Genomic DNA, 18,358 nt, shown 5'->3' on the forward strand with positions numbered 1-18,358 from the left:
GGGACACACACAGAGAGCGAGGGACACACAGAGAGCGAGGGACACACTGAGAGCGAGGAACACACACAGAGAGCGGGGGACTCACAGAGAGCGAGGGACACACAGAGAGCGAGGGACAGCAGAGAGAGCGAGGGACGCACAGAGAGCGAGGGACACACAGAGAGCGAAGGACACAGAGAGCGAGGGACGCACAGAGAGCGAGGGACACACAGAGAGCGAATTACATAGAGAGCGAGGGGTGCACAGAGAGCGAGGAACACACACAGAGAGCGAGGGACACACATACAGAGCAAGGGACACACAGAGAGTGAGGTACACACAGAGAGCGAAGAACACACAGAGAGCGAGGGACACACAGAGAGCGAGGGACGCACAGAGAGCGAGGAACACACAGAGAGCTAGGGACGCACAGAGAGCGAGGGACACACAGAGAGCGAGGGACACACAGAGAGCGAGGAACACACAGAGAGCGAGGGACACACAGAGAGCGAGGGTCACACAGAGAGCGAGGGACACACACAGAGAGCGAGGGACACACAGAGAGCAAGGACCACACACAGAGAGCGAGGGACATAAAGAGAGCGAGGGATGCACAGAGAGCGAGGGACACACACAGAGAGCGAGGGACACACAGAGAGCAAGTAACACACACACAGAGCGAGGGACACACAGAGAGCGAGGGACACACACAGAGAGCGAGGGACACACAGAGAGTGAGGGACATACAGAGAGCGAGGGAAACACAGAGAGTGAGGGACACACAGAGAGCAAGGAACACACAGAGAGCGAGGCACACACAGAGAGCGAGGGACACAGAGAGCGACGGACATACAGAGAGCGAGGGACGCACAGAGAGTGAGGAACACACAGAGAGTGAGGGACACACAGAGAGCGAGGGACACACAGAGCAAGGGACACACAGAGAGCGAGGGGCGCACAGAGAGCGAGGGACGCACAGAGAGCGAGGGACACACACAGAGAGCGAGGGACACACACAGAGAGCGAGGGACACAGTGAGAGCGAGGGACACACAGAGCGAGGGACACACACAGAGCGAGGGATACACACAGAGAACGAGGGACACACAGAGAGCGATGGACACACAGAGAGCGAGGGACACACAGAGAGCGAGGGTCACACAGAGAGCGAGGGACACACAGAGCGAGGGACACACAGAGAGCGAGGGTCACACAGAGAGCGAGGGACACACAGAGCGAGGGACACACAGAGAGCGAGGGACTCACAGAGAGAGAGGAATGCACAGATAGCGAGGGACACACACAGAGAGCGAGGGACACACAGAGAGCTAGGAACACACACAGAGAGCGAGGGACACACACAGAGAGCAAGGGACACACAGAGCGAGGGACACACAGAGAGCGAGGGACACACAGAGAGCGATGGACACACAGAGAGCGAGGGACACACAGAGAGCGAGGGTCACACAGAGAGCGAGGGACACACAGAGCGAGGGACACACAGAGAGCGAGGGTCACACAGAGAGCGAGGGACACACAGAGCGAGGGACACACAGAGAGCGAGGGACTCACAGAGAGAGAGGAATGCACAGATAGCGAGGGACACACACAGAGAGCGAGGGACACACAGAGAGCTAGGAACACACACAGAGAGCGAGGGACACACACAGAGAGCGAGGGACACACAGAGCGAGGGACACACAGAGAGCGAGGGACACACAGAGAGCGAATTACACAGAGAGCGAGGGGTGCACAGAGAGCGAGGAACACACACAGAGAGCGAGGGACACACACAGAGAGCGAGGGACACACAGAGAGTGAGGGACACACAGAGAGTGAGGTACACACAGAGAGCGAAGAACACACAGAGAGCGAGGGACACACAGAGAGCGAGGGACACACAGAGAGCGAGGGACACAGAGAGCAAGGGACACACAGAGAGCGAGGAACGCACAGAGAGCTAGGGACGCACAGAGAGCGAGGGACACACAGAGAGCTAGGGACACACACAGAGAGCGAGGGACACACAGAGAACGAGGGACACACAGAGAGCGAGGGACACACAGAGAGCGAGGGTCACACAGAGAGCGAGGGACTCACACAGAGAGCGAGGGACACACAGAGAGCAAGGAACACACACAGAGAGCGAGGGACTCACAGAGAGCGAGGGATGCACAGAGAGCGAGGGACACACCAGAGAGCGAGGGACACAGAGAGCAAGTAACACACACACAGGGCGAGGGACACACAGAGAGCGAGGGACACACACAGAGAGCGAGGGTCACACAGAGAGTGAGGGACACACAGAGAGCGAGGGAAACACAGAGAGTGAGGGACACACAGAGAGCGAGGAATACACAGAGAGCGAGGGACACACAGAGAGCAGGGACACAGAGAGCGAGGGAAATACAGAGAGCGAGGGACGCACAGAGAGTGAGGAACACACAGAGAGCGAGGGACACACAGAGCAAGGGACACTCAGAGAGCGAGGGGCGGACAGAGAGCGAGGGACGCAGAGTGAGCGAGGGACACACAGGGAGCGAGGGACACACACAGAGAGCGAGGGACACACAGAGAGCGAGGGACACACAGAGAGCGAGGGACACACAGAGAGCGAGGGACACACAGAGCGAGGGACACACAGAGCGAGGGACACACAGAGAGCGAGGGATACACACAGAGAGCGAGGGACACACAGAGAGCGAGGGTCACACAGAGAGCGAGGGACGCACAGAGCGAGGGACACACAGAGAGCGAGGGACTCACAGAGAGAGAGGAATGCACAGATAGCGAGGGACACACACAGAGAGTGAGGGACACACAGAGAGCAAGGAACACACACAGAGAGCGAGGAACACACACAGAGAGCGAGGGACACACTGAGAGCGAGGGACACACAGAGAGCAAGGAACACACAGAGAGCGAGGGACACACAGAGAGCGAGGGACACACAGAGAGCAAGGGACGCACAGAGAGCGAGGGACGCACAGAGAGCGAGGGACGCACAATGAGCGAGGGACGCACAGAGAGTGAGGGGTACACAGAGAGTGAGGGGCCCACAGAGAGTGAGGGGTACACAGAGAGCGAGGGACTCAGTGAGAGCGAGGGACACAGCGAGAGCGAGGGACACAGCGAGAGCGACGACACAGCAAGAGCGAGGGAAACAGCGAGAGAAGGAGAGTGAGCGATAGAGTGATAGAAAGAGAGAGAGATGTACACAGTGATAGATAGTGGGACAAAGAGAAAGAGGGATAGAGATAGAGGGAGAGGGAGAGAGGGGGACAGAGAGAGGGGGATACAGAAAGGGAGAGGGCGACAGGGAGAGTGACACAGAGAGAAAGAGGTAGACAGTGAAAGAGAGGGATAGAGTGAGAGGACACTTTGAGAGCAACAGGGACACAGAGGGAGAGAGGGACAGAGAGAGGTGGGCACACGGAGAGAGTGAGGGACACACACAGAGAAAGAGGTACACAGCGGGTCAGGATCTGAGGTTTCGGGGACGGGAGTGGGTCAGGATGTGAGGGTTAGGGGACATGAGGGTGTGATGGTGTGAGGGTGCCAGGACGTGAGGCAGTCAGGACATTAGGGTTATCAAACTGACCGTTTTCATTCAATCCAAATTGTTTCTTTATAAATTCTAATCTCAGGAATTAACATCAGAAGATTTCAGTGAAAAATCTGCCTGTGAACAAGTAAAATATGAAGTGAAACTTTGCAATGAGCTTTGTTTGCCTGGCCAGGAATCTTCTCTCTAAATGGAAGCAGGAATGAAGTTGTGTTTAACTCACATTCTGTGATTTCTTGCTAGTTTTTACTCATTCTATGGAAAGCCTTCCTAAGGCGACAGACGAATGGTTATTCCCAACAGGTCAGAAATTCAGAGGGAACAAATGTTAAACAAAGACAGAAATAAGGACAGGACATTGTGAATCTGTGGCTGTCTGCTGACTTAACATAACCATAGACAGGACAAGTGTTACCTTTGCAGATACAGGAAACACACCGAGGGGAACATTCCTGACAGAAAGTCGGGGGTGGGGACAGCACACAGGTCACTGAGGAGATCTCAGTCCAAACTGTTTCTAATCATTTCCCAAATGTTTCACAACATTTGTGGCACTTCCAAAATTTAAGATACTTTGCTGTCTGTATTCTGTGAATCCAGCTGTGAAATATCTTCACTTCAATGTCTTTTCCCCAACACTATCCCCATGTCCCTTTATGTCATTGGGATTTAGAAAGCTGTCAATTTCTGCTTTAAACTTGGTCAATAACTTTCCATCTTTGAGAGTGGAGACATCACCAGGAATGTGGGATTAGATCTCCAGGGTTAGGTTGGAGAAACAGGGCTCGTTCGGGTCCTATTGAACCAATCTCTCCTCCTAGGACAGTCCGGCAATCTCACCTTCAGCCGATTGACCCTCCGCTGCACTCCCTCTCTGGCAACTATATCCTTTCTATGTTAGGGAGACCGAAACTGTACACAGTACTCCAGGTGTGGTCTCACCAAGGCCTTGTGTAACTGCAGTAAGACATCTCCACTTCTGAATTCAAATCCCTCTTTCAATGAAGGCCAACATATCATTGGTCTTCTTAACTGCTTACTGCACCCCCCTCTCCACTTTCAGTGACTGGTGTACAAGCTCCATTTGTACATCCACATTGCCCAACATATCACCATTTAAATTTGACTCTTTCCTTCAGTTTTTGTTTGACACTAACTTGGACAACTGTCCGAATTGTCTCAGTGTTGTGCTCACATAAAATGGCCACCGTTCAGTAACTTAAAATGGCTGACTGCTGATCGTGGATTTGTTTAGACAGATTCCCAGAGAGAGAGAGAGAGAGATGCAGAGACAGAGAAGATGGGGAGAATAACAGAATACATTAATTCAATGTTCAGAATCTCCATCTCTGTGTATAGTCTGCACAGCGCTGTTGGAATGTAATAATCAGAGCTCACAGAATCATAGAATATACATTGCAGGAGTAGCCCATTTGGCCCATCGAGCCTGCACTGGCCCTCGGAGAGAGCACCCTACCCAAGCCCACGCCTCCACCCTATCCAAATAACCCCAGTAACACCACCTAACCTTTGGGCCACAAAGGGACAATTTAGCACGGCCAACATCTCCTCACATCCTTCTAGGCCCTAGTGAATACAGGCACAATGATAGAATCCCTACAATGCAGAAGGAGGCCATTCTGCCCATCGAATCTACACCAACCCTCTGACACAGCATTCTATGTAAGCTCAGTCACCCGCCCTATCCCAATAACTCCTTAACCTAATCTAAACAATCTTTCTTGGGCACTAAGGGGTAATTTAGCAGGACCATTCCACCTAGCCTGCACATCTTTGGACTGTGGAAGGAAAGCGGAGCACCCGGAGGAAACCCACGCACACACGGGGAGAAACTGCCAACTCCACGTAATCAGTCACACAAGGCCGGAATTTATCCCGGGTCACTGGCACGGTGAGGCAGCAGTGCTAACCACTGTGCCACAGTCAAACCAATCTCTCCTTGTAGGACAGTCCGGCAACCTCCCTATCAGCCGATTGACCCTCCGCTGCACTCCCTCTCTGGCAACTCTATCCTTTCTTAGTTAGGGAGACCGAAACTGTACGCAATACTCCAGGTGTGGTCTCACCAAGGCCTTGTGTAACTGCAGTAAGACATCTCCACTTCTGAACTCAAATCCCTCTTTCAATGAAGGCCAACATATCATTGGTCTTCTTAACTGCTTGCTGCACCCCCCTCTCCACTTTCAGTGACTGGTGTACAAGGACAGCCAGCTCCCTTTCTTCATCCACATTACCCAACAAATCGCTGTTTAAATCAGACACTTTCCATCAGGATTTTGTCATACCAACGTGTACAAATGTCAGAAATGACTGTGCTGTGCTCACCTAAAATGGCCACCATTAAGTAACTTAAAATGGCTGACTGCTGATCGTGGATTTTGTTCTGACAATATTCCCAGACAGACAGAGAGGGAAGCAGAAACAGAGGGATGGAGAAACTAATAGAAGACATTTATTTGAGATTTTGAAACTCCGTCAAACACGACCAGCAAAGGTACATCATGGGGTTAGACAAAGATTCCTCTACACTGTCCCTGGCAAACACTCCCAGGACAGGTACATCACGGTATTAGATATCGAGCAAGGTCTCTCTACACTGTCCCTGGCAAACACTCCCAGGACAGGTACAACATGGTATTAGATATCGAGCAAGGCTCTCTCTACACTGTGCCCATCAAACACTCCCAGGACAGGTGTAACACGGTATTAGATATCGAGCAAGGCTCTCTCTACACTGTGCCCATCAAACACTCCCAGCACAGATATAGCACGGGGTAAGATATAGAGTAAAGCTCCCTCTACACTGTCAACATCAAACACACCCAGGACAGGTACAGCACGGGGTTAGATACAGAGTAAAGTTCCCTCCACACTGTCCCCATCAAACACTCCCAGGACAGGTACAGCACGGTGTTAGATACAGAGTAATGCTCCCTCTACACTGTCCCCATCAAACACTCCCAGGACATATACAGCACGGGGTTAGATACAGAGTAAATATTTGCTTCTTTTCCAATTCACTTTAATTCTGTGCCATCTCGTTCTTGAGCTTCTTAATACTGGGAACCGTTTCTCCCTGTCTACTCTGTCCGGCACCCCCAAGAATTTGATCACCTCTATCTAATCTCCTCTTGGCCATTTCTCTCCTTGGAGAACAGACCCAATCTCTCCAATCTATCCTCATCACTGAAGTTTCTCATCCCTGAACCATTCGTGTGAACCTCCTCTGCACTCGCTCCAGTGTGTTCACATCCTTCCTATAGTGTGACGCCCAGAACTGTCCACAATATTCCAGCTGAGGTCTAACTAGTGTCTTGTATAAGTTCAGCCTTACCTCCTCGCTCTTGTACCAATGCGGTAAATACTGAGCACGTCAGGCAGCATCTGTGGAGAGAGAAATAGAATGTTGGACCAGGGCGACTGGCAGATAGACAGATAGGGAAAAGTCCACACACACAGTAACACACTTACCCTCACACAGACACCCTGCTCTAAACAGATAGAAAATGTGGCAGATCACATCTCCATCAGTAAATGGAAGGAGATTTTGGATTTCTCTTCAAAAGGACCAGCACACATTTAAAAAGAATGGGTGGGTGGGGGGGGTTGGTGCTTCCCAATCTTTTGTATTATTATTGGGCGGTGAATTTGGAGAAGATTCGGCAATGGTGGGGAGAGGAAGAAGCGGAATGGGTACAGGTGGAGTAAGCATCGTGTAAGGGGGCTAGTTTGCAGACTTTCGCTGCGGCCCCACTCCCATTTCCCCCGGGGAAGTTTACACAAAGCCCGGGGCTGGCATCTTCCTTCAACATCTGGAGCAAGGGACACACAGACGAAGGGACACACAGAGAGCGAGGGACACACAGAGAGCGAGGGACACAGAGAGCGAGGGGTGCACAGAGAGCGAGGGGTGCACAGAGAGCGAGGGAAACACAGAGAACGAGGAACACACAGAGAACGAGGGACACACAGAGAGCGAGGGACACACAGAGAGCGAGGGACACACAGAGAGATTGGGACGCACAGAGAGCGAGGGACATACAAAGAGCGAGGGACACAGAGAGCGAGGGGTGCACAGAGAGCGAGGGACACACACAGAGAGCGAGGGACACACAGAGAGCGAGGAACACACACAGAGAGCGAGGGACACACACAGAGAGCGAGGGACACACAGAGAGATTGGGACGCACAGAGAGCGAGGAACATACAAAGAGCGAGGGACACAGAGAGCGAGGGACACACAGAGAGCGAGGGGTGCACAGAGAGCGAGGGACACACACAGAGAGCGAGGGACACACAGAGAGCGAGGAACACACACAGAGAGCGAGGGACACACACAGAGAGCGAGGTACACACAGAGTGCGAGGGACACACAGAGAGCAAGGGACACACAGAGAGCGACGGACACGCAGAGAGTGAGGGACACACAGAGTGCGAGGGACACACAGAGAGCGAGGAACACACACAGAGAGCGAGGGACACACACAGAGAGCGAGGGACACACAGAGAGCGAGGGACACACAGAGAGCGAGGAACACACACAGAGAGCGAGGGTCACACAGAGAGCGAGCGACACACAGAGAGCGAGGGACACACAGAGTGCGAGGGACACACAGAGCGAGGGAGACACAGAGAGCGAGGGACACACAGAGCGAGGGGCACACAGAGAGCAAGGGACACACAGAGAGCAAAGGACACACACAGAGCGTGGGACACACAGAGATCGAGGGACGCACAGAGAGAGTGACGCACAGAGCGAGGAACGCAGAGCGAGGGACACAGAGAGCGAGGGACACATAGAGCGAGGCACACAGAGAGCGAGGGACACACAGATAGCGAGGGACACACACAGAGCGAGGGACACACACAGAGAACGAGGGACACACACAGAGAACGAGGGACACACACAGAGAATGAGGGACACATAGAGAGCGAGGGACACACACAGAGAGCGAGGGACACACACACAGAGCGAGGGACACACAGAGAACGAGGGACACACAGAGAGCGAGAGGCACACAGAGAGCGAGGGACACACAGAGAGCTGGGACACACAGAGAGCGAGGGACACAGACAGTGTGAGGGACACACAGAGAGCGAGGTACACACAGAGAGCGAGGGACACACAGAGAGCGAGGGACACACAGAGAGCGAGGGACACAAAGAGAGCGAGGAACACACAGAGAGCGAGGGACACACAGAGAGCGAGGGCCACGCACAGAGAGCGAGGGACACACAGAGAGCAAGGGCACAGAAAACGAGGGGTGCACAGAGAGCGAGGGACACACAGAGAGCGAGGGACACACAGGGGGCGAGGGATACACAGAGAGCGAGGGACACACAGAGAGCGAGGGACACACAGAGAGCGAGGGACGCACAGAGAGCGAGGCAGATAGTGAGCAAGGGACACACAGAGAGCGAGGGACACACAGAGAGCGAGGGACACAGAGAGCGAGGGGTGCACAGAGAGCGAGGGACACACAGAGAACGAGGAACACACAGAGAACGAGGGACACACAGAGAGCGAGGGACACACAGAGAGCGAGGGACACACAGAGAGATTGGGGTGCACAGAGAGCGAGGGACACACAAAGAGCGAGGGACACACAGAGAGCGAGGAACACACACAGAGAGCGAGGGACACACACAGAGAGCGAGGTACACACAGAGTGCGAGGGACACACAGAGAGCAAGGGAGACACAGAGAGCGAGGGACGCAGCGAGAGCGAGGGACGCAGCGAGAGAGAGGGATGCAGCGAGAGCGAGGGGCGCAGCGAGAGCGAGGGACGCCCAGAGCGAGGGACACACACAGAGAGCGAGGGGCGCAGCGAGAGCGAGGGGCGCAGCGAGAGCGAGGGATGCAGCGAGAGCGAGGGACGCAGCGAGAGCGAGGGACGCAGCGAGAGAGAGAGATGCAGCGAGAGCGAGGGGCGCAGCGAGAGCGAGGGGCGCAGCGAGAGCGAGGGACGCCCAGAGCGAGGGACACACACAGAGAGCGAGGGGCGCAGCGAGAGCGAGGGGCGCAGCGAGAGCGAGGGACGCAGCGAGAGCGAGGGACGCAGCGAGAGAGAGAGATGCAGCGAGAGCGAGGGGCGCAGCGAGAGCGAGGGGCGCAGCGAGAGCGAGGGACGCCCAGAGCGAGGGACACACACAGAGAGCGAGGGGCGCAGCGAGAGCGAGGGGCGCAGCGAGAGCGAGGGATGCAGCGAGAGCGAGGGATGCAGCGAGGGAGAGGGACGCAGCGAGGGACGCAGCCAGAGAGAGGGACGCAGCGAGAGAGGGGCACAGCGAGGGAGAGGGACGCAGCGAGAGTGAGGGACATAGCGAGAGAGAGGGATGCAGCGAGGGCGAGGGGCGCAGCGAGGGCGAGGGGCGCAGCGAGAGCGAAGGGCGCAGCGAGAGCGAGGGGCGCAGCGAGAGAGAGGGGCGCAGCGAGAGAGAGGGACGCAGCGAGGGCGAGGGTCGCAGCGTGGGCGAGGGGCGCAGTGAGAGCGAGGGACGCAGCGAGGCAGAGGGACGCAGCGAGAGCGAGGGGCGCAGCGAGGGCGAGGGGCGCAGCGAGAGAGAGGGATGCAGCGAGAGCGAGGGGCGCAGCGAGAGCGAGGGGCGCAGCGAGGGAGAGGGGCGCAGCGAGGGAGAGGGACGCAGCGAGGGCGAGTGGCGCAGCGAGAGCGAGGGGCGCAGCGAGAGAGAGGGACGCAGCGAGAGCGAGGGGCGCAGCGAGAGAGAGGGACGCAGCGAGAGAGAGGGACGCAGTGAGAGAGAGGGACGCAGTGAGAGAGAGGGGCGCAGCGAGAGCGAGGGACACAGCGAGAGCGTGGGACGCAGCGAGAGAGAGGGACACAGCGAGGGCGAGGGTCGCCGCGAGCGTGAGGGGCGCAGCGAGGGCGAGGGACAGGGCGAGGGACGCAGCGAGGGACGCAGCGAGGGAGAGGGACGCAGCGAGGGCGAGGGACGCAGTGAGGGCGAGGAGTGCAGTGAGAGCGTGGGGCGCAGCGAGGGAGAGGGACGCAGCGAGAGAGAGGGACGCAGCGAGAGCGAGGGACGCAGCGAGAGCGAGTGGCGCAGCGAGAGCGAGGGGCGCAGCGAGAGCGAGGGGCGCAGTGAGAGCGAGGGACGCAGTGAGAGAGAGGGACGCAGCGAGAGAGAGGGACGCAGCGAGAGCGAGGGGCGCAGCGAGGGAGAGGGACGCAGCGAGGGAGAGGGACGCAGTGAGAGAGAGGGGCGCAGCGAGGGAGAGGGACGCAGCGAGAGAGAGGGACGCAGTGAGAGAGAGGGGCGCAGCGAGAGCGAGGGACGCAGCGAGGGAGAGGGACGCAGTGAGAGAGAGGGACGCAGTGAGAGAGAGGGACGCAGCGAGAGCGAGGGACGCTGCGAGGGCGAGGTACGCAGCGAGGGCGAGGTACGCAGCGAGGGCGAGGGACAGGGCGAGGGACGCAGCGAGGGACGCAGCAAGGGAGAGGGGCGCAGCGAGAGCGAGGGACGCAGCGAGAGCGAGGGACACAGCGAGAGCGAGGGACGCAGCGAGGGAGAGGGACGCAGCGAGGGAGAGGGACGCAGCGAGAGCGAGGGACGCAGCGAGGGAGAGGGACGCAGCGAGGGAGAGGGACGCAGCGAGGGAGAGGGGCGCAGTGAGAGAGAGGGACGCAGCGAGAGAGAGGGACGCAGCGAGAGAGAGGGACGCTGCGAGGGAGAGGGACGCAGCGAGGGAGAGGGACGCAGCGAGGGAGAGGGGCGCAGTGAGAGAGAGGGACGCAGCGAGAGCGAGGGACACAGCGAGGGCGAGGGTCGCAGCGAGGGCGAGGTACGCAGCGAGGGCGAGGGACAGGGCGAGGGACGCAGCGAGGGACGCAGCGAGGGAGAGGGACGCAGCGAGGGCGAGGGACGCAGCAAGGGAGAGGGACGCAGCGAGAGCGAGGGACGCAGCGAGGGAGAGGGACGCAGCGAGGGCGAGGGACGCAGCGAGGGAGAGGGACGCAGTGAGAGAGAGGGACGCAGCGAGAGCGAGGGACGCTGCGAGGGCGAGGTACGCAGCGAGGGCGAGGTACGCAGCGAGGGACAGGGCGAGGGACGCAGCGAGGGACGCAGCAAGGGAGAGGGGCGCAGCGAGAGCGAGGGACGCAGCGAGGGAGAGGGACGCAGCGAGGGAGAGGGGCGCAGTGAGAGAGAGGGACGCAGCGAGAGAGAGGGACGCTGCGAGGGAGAGGGACGCAGCGAGGGAGAGGGACGCAGCGAGGGAGAGGGGCGCAGTGAGAGAGAGGGACGCAGCGAGAGCGAGGGACACAGCGAGGGCGAGGGTCGCAGCGAGGGCGAGGTACGCAGCGAGGGCGAGGGACAGGGCGAGGGACGCAGCGAGGGACGCAGCGAGGGAGAGGGACGCAGCGAGGGCGAGGGACGCAGTGAGAGAGAGGGACGCAGCGAGGGCGAGGGACAGGGCGAGGGACGCAGCAAGGGAGAGGGACGCAGCGAGAGCGAGGGACGCAGCGAGGGAGAGGGACGCAGCGAGGGAGAGGGACGCAGCGAGAGAGAGGGACGCAGCGAGAGCGAGGGACGCAGCAAGAGAGAGGGACGCAGTGAGAGAGAGGGACGCAGTGAGAGAGAGGGGCGCAGCGAGGGCGAGGGACGCAGCGAGGGAGAGGGACGCAGTGAGAGAGAGGGACGCAGTGAGAGAGAGGGACGCAGTGAGAGAGAGGGACGCAGCGAGGGAGAGGGACGCAGTGAGAGAGAGGGACGCAGCGAGAGCGAGGGACGCAGCGAGAGAGAGGGACGCAGCGAGAGCGAGGGACGCAGCAAGAGAGAGGGATGCAGCGAGAGAGAGGGACGCAGTGAGAGAGAGGGACGCAGCGAGAGAGAGGGACGCAGTGAGAGAGAGGGACGCAGTGAGAGAGAGGGACGCAGTGAGAGAGAGGGGCGCAGTGAGAGAGAGGGACGCAGTGAGAGAGAGGGACGCAGCGAGAGCGAGGGGCGCAGCGAGAGAGAGGGACGCAGTGAGAGAGAGGGACGCAGTGAGAGAGAGGGACGCAGCGAGAGAGAGGGACGCAGCGAGGGAGAGGGACGCAGCAAGAGAGAGGGACGCAGCGAGAGAGAGGGACGCAGTGAGAGAGAGGGACGCAGTGAGAGAGAGGGACGCAGCGAGAGCGAGGGACGCAGCGAGGGAGAGCGACGCAGTGAGAGAGAGGGACGCAGCGAGAGAGAGGGACGCAGCGAGAGCGAGTGGCGCAGTGAGAGAGAGGGACGCAGCGAGAGAGAGGGACGCAGCGAGAGAGAGGGACGCAGCGAGGGAGAGGGACGCAGCGAGAGCGAGGGACGCAGTGAGAGAGAGGGACGCAGCGAGAGTGAGGGGCGCAGCGAGGGAGAGGGACGCAGCGAGAGAGAGGGACGCAGCGAGAGCGAGGGACGCAGCGAGAGCGAGGGACGCAGTGAGAGAGAGGGACGCAGCGAGAGAGAGGGACGCAGCGAAGGCGAGGGGCGCAGTGAGAGCGAGGGACGCAGCGAGGCAGAGGGACGCAGCGAGGGCGAGGGTCGCAGCGTGGGCGAGGGGCGCAGTGAGAGCGAGGGACGCAGCGAGGGCGAGGGTCGCAGCGTGGGCGAGGGGCGCAGCGAGAGCGAGGGACACAGCGAGGCAGAGGGACGCAGCGAGGGCGAGGGTCGCAGCGTGGGCGAGGGGCGCAGCGAGAGCGAGGGACGCAGCGAGGCAGAGGGACGCAGCGAGGGCGAGGGTCGCAGCGTGGGCGAGGGGCGCAGTGAGAGCGAGGGACGCAGCGAGGCAGAGGGACGCAGCGAGGGCGAGGGGCGCAGCGAGGGCGAGGGGCGCAGCGAGAGCGAGGGGCGCAGCGAGGGCGAGGGTCGCCGCGAGGGCGAGGGGCGCAGTGAGAGCGTGGGGCGCAGCGAGGCAGAGGGACGCAGCGAGAGCGAGGGGCGCAGCGAGAGCGAGGGACACAGCGAGAGCGTGGGACGCAGCGAGAGAGAGGGACACAGCGAGGGCGAGGGTCGCCGCGAGCGTGAGGGGCGCAGCGAGGGCGAGGGACAGGGCGAGGGACGCAGCGAGGGACGCAGCGAGGGAGAGGGACGCAGCGAGGGCGAGGGACGCAGTGAGGGCGAGGAGTGCAGTGAGAGCGTGGGGCGCAGCGAGGGAGAGGGACGCAGCGAGAGAGAGGGACGCAGCGAGAGCGAGTGGCGCAGCGAGAGCGAGGGGCGCAGCGAGAGCGAGGGGCGCAGTGAGAGCGAGGGACGCAGTGAGAGAGAGGGACGCAGCGAGAGAGAGGGACGCAGCGAGAGCGAGGGGCGCAGCGAGGGAGAGGGACGCAGCGAGAGCGAGGGGCGCAGCGACAGAGAGGGACGCAGCGAGAGAGAGGGACGCAGCGAGGGAGAGGGACGCAGTGAGAGAGAGGGGCGCAGCGAGGGAGAGGGACGCAGCGAGAGAGAGGGACGCAGTGAGAGAGAGGGGCGCAGCGAGAGCGAGGGACGCAGCGAGAGAGAGGGGCGCAGCGAGAGAGAGGGGCACAGCGAGGGAGAGGGACGCAGCGAGAGAGAGGGACGCAGTGAGAGAGAGGGACGCAGCGAGAGCGAGGGACGCTGCGAGGGCGAGGTACGCAGCGAGGGCGAGGTACGCAGCGAGGGCGAGGGACAGGGCGAGGGACGCAGCGAGGGACGCAGCAAGGGAGAGGGGCGCAGCGAGAGCGAGGGACGCAGCGAGGGAGAGGGACGCAGCGAGGGAGAGGGGCGCAGTGAGAGAGAGGGACGCAGCGAGAGAGAGGGACGCTGCGAGGGAGAGGGACGCAGCGAGGGAGAGGGACGCAGCGAGGGAGAGGGGCGCAGTGAGAGAGAGGGACGCAGCGAGAGCGAGGGACACAGCGAGGGCGAGGGTCGCAGCGAGGGCGAGGTACGCAGCGAGGGCGAGGGACAGGGCGAGGGACGCAGCGAGGGAGAGGGACGCAGCGAGGGCGAGGGACGCAGCAAGGGAGAGGGACGCAGCGAGAGCGAGGGACGCAGCGAGGGAGAGGGACGCAGCGAGGGCGAGGGACGCAGCGAGGGAGAGGGACGCAGTGAGAGAGAGGGACGCAGCGAGAGCGAGGGACGCTGCGAGGGCGAGGTACGCAGCGAGGGCGAGGTACGCAGCGAGGGCGAGGGACAGGGCGAGGGACGCAGCGAGGGACGCAGCAAGGGAGAGGGGCGCAGCGAGAGCGAGGGACGCAGCGAGGGAGAGGGACGCAGCGAGGGAGAGGGGCGCAGTGAGAGAGAGGGACGCAGCGAGAGAGAGGGACGCTGCGAGGGAGAGGGACGCAGCGAGGGAGAGGGACGCAGCGAGGGAGAGGGGCGCAGTGAGAGAGAGGGACGCAGCGAGAGCGAGGGACACAGCGAGGGCGAGGGTCGCAGCGAGGGCGAGGTACGCAGCGAGGGCGAGGGACAGGGCGAGGGATGCAGCGAGGGACGCAGCGAGGGAGAGGGACGCAGCGAGGGCGAGGGACGCAGTGAGAGAGAGGGACGCAGCGAGGGCGAGGGACAGGGCGAGGGACGCAGCAAGGGAGAGGGACGCAGCGAGAGCGAGGGACGCAGCGAGGGAGAGGGACGCAGCGAGGGAGAGGGACGCAGCGAGAGAGAGGGACGCAGCGAGAGCGAGGGACGCAGCAAGAGAGAGGGACGCAGTGAGAGAGAGGGACGCAGTGAGAGAGAGGGGCGCAGCGAGGGCGAGGGACGCAGCGAGGGAGAGGGACGCAGTGAGAGAGAGGGACGCAGTGAGAGAGAGGGACGCAGCGAGAGCGAGGGACGCAGCGAGGGAGAGGGACGCAGCGAGGGAGAGGGACGCAGCGAGAGAGAGGGACACAGTGAGAGAGAGGGACGCAGCGAGAGCGAGGGACGCAGCGAGAGAGAGGGACGCAGCGAGAGCGAGGGACGCAGCAAGAGAGAGGGACGCAGCGAGAGAGAGGGACGCAGTGAGAGAGAGGGACGCAGCGAGAGAGAGGGACGCAGCGAGAGAGAGGGACGCAGTGAGAGAGAGGGACGCAGTGAGAGAGAGGGACGCAGCGAGAGCGAGGGACGCAGCGAGAGCGAGGGACGCAGCGAGGGAGAGCGACGCAGTGAGAGAGAGGGACGCAGCGAGAGAGAGGGACGCAGCGAGAGCGAGTGGCGCAGTGAGAGAGAGGGACGCAGCGAGAGAGAGGGACGCAGCGAGAGAGAGGGACGCAGCGAGGGAGAGGGACGCAGCGAGAGCGAGGGACGCAGTGAGAGAGAGGGACGCAGCGAGAGTGAGGGGCGCAGCGAGGGAGAGGGACGCAGCGAGAGAGAGGGACGCAGCGAGAGCGAGGGACGCAGCGAGAGCGAGGGACGCAGTGAGAGAGAGGGACGCAGCGAGAGAGAGGGACGCAGCGAGGGCGAGGGACGCAGCGAGGGAGAGGGACGCAGCGAGAGCGAGGGACGCAGCGAGAGAGAGGGTCGCAGCGAGGGAGAGGGACGCAGCGAGGGAGAGGGACGCAGCGAGAGAGAGGGACGCAGCGAGGGAGAGGGTCGCAGCGAGGGAGAGGGACGCAGCGAGGGAGAGGGACGCAGCGAGAGCGAGGGACGCAGCGAGAGAGAGGGACACAGCGAGAGCGAGGTACGCAGCGAGAGAGAGGGACGCAGCGAGGGAGAGGGACGCAGCGAGAGAGAGGGGCGCAGTGAGAGAGAGGGACGCAGCGAGAGCGAGGGACGCAGCGAGAGCGAGGGACGCAGTGAGAGAGAGGGACGCAGCGAGAGAGAGGGACGCAGCGAGGGCGAGGGACGCAGCGAGGGAGAGGGACGCAGCGAGAGCGAGGGACGCAGCGAGGGAGAGGGGCGCAGCGAGAGCGAGGGACGCAGCGAGAGCGAGGGACGCAGCGAGAGAGAGGGACGCAGCGAGAGCGAGGGACGCAGCGAGGGAGAGGGACGCAGCGAGGGAGAGGGACGCAGCGAGGGAGAGGGACGCAGCGAGAGCGAGGGACGCAGCGAGAGAGAGGGACGCAGCGAGAGCGAGGGACGCAGCGAGAGCGAGGGACGCAGTGAGAGAGAGGGACGCAGCGAGAGCGAGGGACGCAGCGAGGGAGAGGGACGCAGCGAGGGAGAGGGTCGCAGTGAGGGAGAGGGACGCAGCGAGGGAGAGGGACGCAGCGAGAGAGAGGGACGCAGCGAGGGCGAGGGTCGCAGTGAGAGAGAGGGACGCAGCGAGAGAGAGGGACGCAGCGAGAGAGAGGGACACAGCGAGAGAGAGGGACGCAGCGAGAGAGAGGGACACAGCGAGAGAGAGGGACGCAGTGAGAGAGAGGGACGCAGTGAGAGAGAGGGGCGCAGCGAGAGCGAGGGACGCAGCGAGAGAGAGGGACGCAGCGAGAGAGAGGGACACAGCGAGAGAGAGGGACGCAGCGAGAGCGAGGGACGCAGTGAGGGAGAGGGTCGCAGCGAGGGAGAGGGACGCAGCGAGGGAGAGGGACGCAGCGAGAGCGAGGGACGCAGCGAGAGAGAGGGACACAGCGAGAGCGAGGTACGCAGCGAGAGAGAGGGACGCAGCGAGGGAGAGGGACGCAGCGAGAGAGAGGGGCGCAGTGAGAGAGAGGGACGCAGCGAGAGCGAGGGACGCAGCGAGAGCGAGGGACGCAGTGAGAGAGAGGGACGCAGCGAGGGAGAGGTACGCAGCGAGGGAGAGGGACGCAGCGAGAGCGAGGGACGCAGCGAGGGCGAGGGTCGCAGCGAGGGAGAGGGGCGCAGCGAGAGCGAGGGACGCAGTGAGAGAGAGGGACGCAGCGAGAGCGAGGGACGCAGTGAGAGAGAGGGACGCAGCGAGGGAGAGGGACGCAGTGAGAGAGAGGGACGCAGTGAGAGAGAGGGACGCAGCGAGAGCGAGGGACGCAGCGAGAGCGAGGGACGCAGTGAGAGAGAGGGACGCAGCGAGAGAGAGGGACGCAGCGAGAGCGAGGGACGCAGTGAGAGAGAGGGACGCAGCGAGAGAGAGGGACGCAGCGAGAGAGAGGGACGCAGCGAGAGCGAGGGACACAGCGAGGGAGAGGGACGCAGTGAGAGCGAGGGACGCAGTGAGAGCGAGGGGCGCAGTGAGAGAGAGGGACGCAGTGAGAGAGAGGGACGCAGCGAGAGAGAGGGACGCAGCGAGAGAGAGGGGCGCAGCGAGGGAGAGGGACGCAGTGAGAGAGAGGGACGCAGCGAGAGAGAGGGACGCAGCGAGGGCGAGGGTCGCCGCGAGGGCGAGGGACGCAGCGAGGGAGAGGGACGCAGTGAGAGCGAGGGACGCAGCGAGGGAGAGGGACGCAGCGAGAGAGAGGGACGCAGTGAGAGAGAGGGGAGCAGCGAGGGAGAGGGACGCAGTGAGAGAGAGGGACGCAGCGAGAGCGAGGGACACAGCGAGGGCGAGGGTCGCAGCGAGTGCGAGGTACGCAGCGAGGGCGAGGGACAGGGCGAGGGACGCAGCGAGGGACGCAGCGAGAGAGAGGGACGCAGCGAGAGCGAGGGACGCAGTGAGCGCGAGGGACGCAGCGAGAGCGAGGGACGCAGTGAGAGCGAGGGGCGCAGCGAGGGAGAGGGACGCAGCGAGAGAGAGGGACGCAGCGAGGGCGAGGGACGCAGCTAGGGCGAGGGTCGCAGCGAGGGAGAGGGACGCAGCGAGGGCGAGGGTCGCGTCCACATCTTCTGGTCACGTCCACGATTATTGGGCTTCTGGCTCTCGCTATTTAAAACAGGAACTAAAGTTGTGGAGGTGGAAATATTACTGGGACCACATGAGGCAATTTCTGGGGTGTCGGAAGTACCGGGACTAATAGATGGGGACGGGGCC

At 61.7% G+C, this 18,358-nt stretch overlaps 2 long non-coding RNA genes across 3 annotated transcripts in view; one reads left to right on the top strand and one right to left on the bottom strand.

Moving 5' to 3' along the window:
- Positions 1–6,951, bottom strand: part of LOC140399606 (uncharacterized) — a 93,419-nt gene extending 86,468 nt beyond the window's left edge. For both annotated transcript variants that reach the window (XR_011937756.1, XR_011937757.1), the window contains exon 1: positions 6,899–6,951. This is a non-coding gene — a long non-coding RNA (uncharacterized lncRNA). The remainder of the gene's footprint in view (positions 1–6,898) is intronic.
- Positions 1–18,358, top strand: part of LOC140399605 (uncharacterized) — a 1,122,925-nt gene that overhangs the window by 1,084,661 nt on the left and 19,906 nt on the right. The window lies entirely within an intron of this gene.

This window comes from Scyliorhinus torazame, chromosome 23, assembly GCF_047496885.1.
Source record: "Scyliorhinus torazame isolate Kashiwa2021f chromosome 23, sScyTor2.1, whole genome shotgun sequence".
NCBI lineage: Eukaryota > Metazoa > Chordata > Chondrichthyes > Carcharhiniformes > Scyliorhinidae > Scyliorhinus > Scyliorhinus torazame.